Source organism: Dermacentor albipictus, chromosome 5 (assembly GCF_038994185.2).
Source record: "Dermacentor albipictus isolate Rhodes 1998 colony chromosome 5, USDA_Dalb.pri_finalv2, whole genome shotgun sequence".
NCBI lineage: Eukaryota > Metazoa > Arthropoda > Arachnida > Ixodida > Ixodidae > Dermacentor > Dermacentor albipictus.
The window spans coordinates 81,455,960-81,461,195 of NC_091825.1; the positions used below are offsets into that span (position 1 = coordinate 81,455,960).

At 48.1% G+C, this 5,236-nt stretch overlaps 2 non-coding genes across 2 annotated transcripts; one reads left to right on the forward strand and one right to left on the reverse strand.

Annotated features, from left to right (window-relative positions):
• Nucleotides 1-2,515: 2,515 nt before the first annotated feature.
• Nucleotides 2,516-2,587, forward strand: TRNAM-CAU (transfer RNA methionine (anticodon CAU)). Its single transcript has one exon. It is a non-coding gene; the product is annotated as a tRNA-Met (tRNA).
• Nucleotides 2,588-3,529: 942 nt separating this feature from the next.
• TRNAS-AGA (transfer RNA serine (anticodon AGA)) lies at nt 3,530-3,611 on the reverse strand. Its single transcript has one exon. It is a non-coding gene; the product is annotated as a tRNA-Ser (tRNA).
• Nucleotides 3,612-5,236: the final 1,625 nt, after the last annotated feature.

Consider the following 5,236-nt stretch of genomic DNA (forward strand, 5'->3'; position numbering starts at 1 on the left):
AGCTATGACAAGGGACACGACATAATCTTTAAGTGGCTTCCAGGACATAGTAACATCAGCGGGAATGACCACGCAAACGAAGCCGCCCGATCTGCAAATGAAAGTGGCCAACGAGTCTTCGTTTCGCTTTCGCGAAGAGACGCTGCGGCTGGGCTGCGATACATGTCCCGTGAGTGTGCTTTGAACCTGCGGGACTCAAGTGTTTCCAACATGTGTCGGTTGCGTTCGTTATCTCCGGACATACGGATGCACCTCCCGCTTGGGTTACCACGACGTGAATAGAACATGCTCTACCGTCTGTGGCTAGGCGTTGCCTTTACTAACTCATATGCTTTCCTCATAGGAAGGGCCAACAGCCCCACGTGCGACACATGCAGCATCGACGAGACGTTCGCACATATTATCTGTGTCTGCCCGCAATATAGTGCTCAGAGACAAGTGATGTGCAGAGTACTGCACCAGTTGGACAATCGTCCACTATCAGAACTAAAATGTTTAGGCCAATGCTCCGAAAGAACATCCGCGTTGAAGGTCTTACTCGCGTTATTAAGGATCCTGTGGTCTACGGGGCTTCACGACAGTCTAAGGATGCCGCCCCCTACCGCTCTGTAGTGTACGCGCTTTGTTCGTGCTTGTCTCTCTTTCTTTCTATCTCCCCCTTCCACTCTGTTTCTCTTTTTATCCCCGTTAACCCTTCCCCCTGCGCAGGGTAGCCAACCGGAACTGCCTCTCGTTAACCTCCCTGCCTTTCTCTGCATTATTTTTTCTCTCTCTTTTCTCTGCAGCACGCAGCTAGCTTGTTCGCTCTCTTACGAAGCGTTGAAAGTGCTGCGACAGCTTCGAAAATGGCGGTTTCACACAACGTGACATTAATTCACGCATGCTTCGAAAAGAGCGTGATAAATCAATTTAAGTGGGAATTCATATCGACGATCACAGCAAGAAACGCAACCCAATATGTTAGCTGGTGTCGCTGTTAGCTGGATCTGAGTGACACATTTCTGTCCATCTAAAGCATGTGACTGAACACAAACCCAATGCATTTAAATATTTTCGCAACTTCACTACCATTATTACGAAGTTGTAGTGCACCCGACGTGGTGGCGTTGTGGCTATGGCGTTGCGCTGCTATAAGTCCGAGGTCACGGGATCGAATCCCGATGGCCGCATTTCGATGGGGGTGAAACGCAAAAGCGGGCGTGCATCGTGCGTACGTTAAAGAACTCCCCGGGCGGTCGAAGTCGATCCGGAGTCCCTCAATATAGGAAGTGCCTAACAATCTAATGGTGGTTTAGGCACGTAGAACCCTAGCATCTAATTCCCTCTCTTAACTGGTAGCGCTCGAGTTACCGTAATAATTTAAAGGATCCATTGACAATGCAGCTGTTTGCGTCCGGCCAATCACGAAGCGTGCCGAGAGTGTCGCCGAGTTTCTTTCTGGGTAGCTCACCTGCTGTGAAACTATGTAGAAATAGGGATCTTTAGTTACACGAGAACGTCACTGGCGTACACAGTCAAGCTAGGCGGGGCGAGCACCCAAACCTCGTGACGTGCTGCGCCCACCTGACCACCCTCTGCATCACGACATGGTTACATACACTTCCTGTGAAACGAAGCTGAAACTGCTTTGTAGAAAATGTATGAGAGCAGATTATTTAGGCTGACTACGGGTTTGCCAGTACTTCTCTACGGCTTCGAGGCCCAGGAATTCATTTAACGCAAAGAAAAAGGGTAAATATTACGGCGATCAAGGTAATAACGCATCAGATCTCTGTGAAGGTAAATAAATACGGAATGCATTTGCCGGCCGACCTACAGATCAGTACAAACTATGAGAAAGCGGCATGAAGTACATGGTATGCTTTCTATTCGAATGAGTCAGCGCAACAAGATTTACTCAATCAAACGCCCATATTATATGTACACATAGCACGGGAAAAGCTTTAGTTATTTCATCAAATATTCTTTTTTTAAATGCAGGTTCTCTTTGTAATAGTAAACTTGATTCTGTGGATTAGCAGATTCCCCCTTCGGGAGGACGTCTGACACCTCGACATTGTTTTATTAGGCTAGCGTTAAAAAAAAGAACCCACTTCGAATCCTACTAGCAATACTTTCTCAAGTGGATTGCAGAAATATGTGGGCAGAAATTAAGTGACAGGTACTTATTAACAGGCACATCCTCTATTCCAACGGGAAACGTGCAAGTTGAAGGCAGCAATTAAAGAAAAAAGAAAACACGGAACTTTTTACTGGATAGATGCCAAGGTCACAGTTGTAAACATGGGCACGAAGCTTTAATACTTGAACAGCTTTCACAGGTTGCTCGCCGAGGCTGGCAATATGCTTCCGCAGCCTTTGTTTTTCTTCTTCTTCTTGTAATGGAGCAGCGGCAGGTGAACGCCATTAGCGACCGGTTCACGTCGTCCTGGCGTGAACATGAGCTATCTGCATGAGCGGCACCAATATCTACTCCACGATCAAATGGCTACTGCATATATCTCGAAACGTACTCAGCAGAGTGGCGCAGTGGAAGCGTGCTGGGCCCATAACCCAGAGGTCCGTGGATCGAAACCACGCTCTGCTAAATTCTTTCTTTTTAATATAAATACTTTACTTTTTACACTTTTTCCAAGTTTTCCCACTGCAGTCCGCTCCTGTATTATTCGTTGGAGTTCTCTAACCGCTTAATAGTACAATAAGGTATCATTCAGTTTGTGGCCGAATGTCAAATGCAGTCACTCGTAATTTGTTCAGAGCGAAATTACACCGGGTAGCGTTGCGCATATGCGGGACCAGAACTCGTAAACTTTGTCATTGCGTGTACAGGGTGATACTACAGCGTTGAGACGCAGAACCTGCACACACGCAACACGTTTCGGCGTCAACAAAGTTGGTTAACTAAATATTCACTGACAAAAAAAGATGTCGGAAAGAAAAAAAAACGGTACGCTTAAAGCGAGAAATTACCCACTGAAAAAAAAAAAACTAATTCTCAGTTGGAAATGCGAAATAAGTACATCGTGTTTTGTGGGCGTAAGAACCCTACGTTTTATCTAATTTAAACAGTTCATTACGAAAATGCTACTGCGGCAACTACTATGTTAGTATACTATGCAGTCCATAACGATCGGCCAAGAAATCGGGTGGATATAAGAATTTAAGATGTGTGTTAAACGTACATATCTGTTCTCTTTTGTCACAATGGCGCGCTACCTACATACTTTCATTATTTAAATCGCGAAAACCATAGTCCTCTAAATGCGTTCTGCGTCTCTGCAATATTTATGGGCCTAAGCTGCAAAGCCTTTCCCTGTCTACGGGTATTCTCCCTAATTTTGTGGGAAGATAAAGAATGTAAGGTTTCTTATTATAGTGCAGGTGAAAGTAACACGCCACACCGGACTTCTTATAGCTAGGCATGTTATAGCAGCACAACGGGATTATCGTTAATCCGCTACTTTCCCCCTCACTCTCAAAACCGGCCATATACAAATATTGGAAGATTTCACAGAAAGAAGGAACACTGCGCATTCGACAGAATTCGAACCTGTGCGGGGAGACCCAAATGGATTTCTAGTCCATCGCCTAAACCACTCGGCCACGACTGCACGGCGAAGCGTCGTCAGCTGTTTTGAAACGCCCCGTGTCTTCGTGGAACGAGGCGAACATGCGACCTTCCACGGAGACCCCCTTTCTTCCCAACGAAGTGAGCAATACTAAGGTTGCTTCCATGGCAATAGCATAGCTGGAAATATTCTAACAGTGAAATGGTGCCATTTTGCAGGTGTGGATGCAGATTCCGTTAGATAAGGCGCGCGGCTAATACTTCAGTTCTCGGGAAGCTTTCGTGGAGCTTCAATGAGATTCACGGAATCATGAAACTAACGCCAAATTTTTGAATTTGCGGGACCAGCGCAATTTCAGCTCAATCTCTATAAGAGCTATTTATTTCCGTTTCATTTGCACAACTTCTTCTTTACCCTGCCCAACTTTCTCCTAAGTTCTCTTTCCTTTCTCACCTTTAACCGCCGCCTTCTTGGCCAATGCCCGTAGCGGATAGGCGCCGTGAAATGAGGTGCAAGCAACATATTGTTGCGGGAAGAAAGCAGGCCCACGAGTGTAAAATAACTTATATTTACAAATGATGGATATGGCGTTCAGGCAACCGCCAGACTTCGTCTTTCTCTAGTCCAACTCAACGTCTTCCTTCACTTCACCGCAACATCACCCTCCCGGTGGGGGAGCTCCGTCCCGGTGCAAGTTAAACAGCCTCACTTATTGGGGGGACATAGGGCTTGAGCCTGGTGACGTGAACAACATCACTGGTTAAGTTGGGAGGCACGGAAGGCTGACCGAGTGGGGCGATCTCGTAGGTCACGTCGGACAGTCACACGGAAGAAGGGCTCTGTAGGTATATCAATGGGTTGAAGCAAACCAGCGGGAGGCATAGCAGGCGTCTTCCGGCGCTGACACAGGTCGCAAGAAGCGACATAACGGCGCACAGAGCGATAAATGCCAGGCCAGAAGAAGCGGCGCCGCAGGTGGTCGTAAGTACGAGTGACGCCCAGATGTCCAGCAGTAGGAGCGTCATGAAGTTGCTGGAGCACGGTGAGTCGAAGGTGCTTGGGGACGACTAGGAGGAGCTCCGGGCCGTCAGGACGAACGCTACGACGGTATAAAGTTCCATCGCGCAAGGTGAACATCCGAAGGGACGGGTCATTGGGCGAGGAGCTTAGGCGGTCCATAAGTGTTCGAAGAACAGGATCCTTGCGCTGCTCGTCGCCAATGTGGAGGAAGCCGGAGAGGGACAGAATACTGATGTCCGAGTCTGCATCGGTATCGTCCGGTTGATCCACGGGATTGCGGGACAGGCAGTCAGCGTCTTTATGCAGGCGTCCTGACTTATATATAATAGAAAATGTATATTCTTGTAGGCGCAATGCCCAACGTGCAAGTCGTCCAGTTGGGTCCTTCAAAGAGGAGAGCCAGCAGAGGGCGTGATGGTCGGTGACAACGCAGAAGCTCCGACCGAAAAGGTACGGGCGAAATTTCGCGACCGCCCATACGAGCGCGAGACATTCTCTCTCAGTAATGGAGTAATTTCGCTCGGGCGTGGAAAGGCGGCGGCTAGCGTAAGCGATGACACGGTCTTGGCCCTGTTGACGCTGAGCGAGGACAGCGCCGATGCCATGACCACTCGCGTCAGTTCGTACTTCAGTGGGCGCAGAAGGGT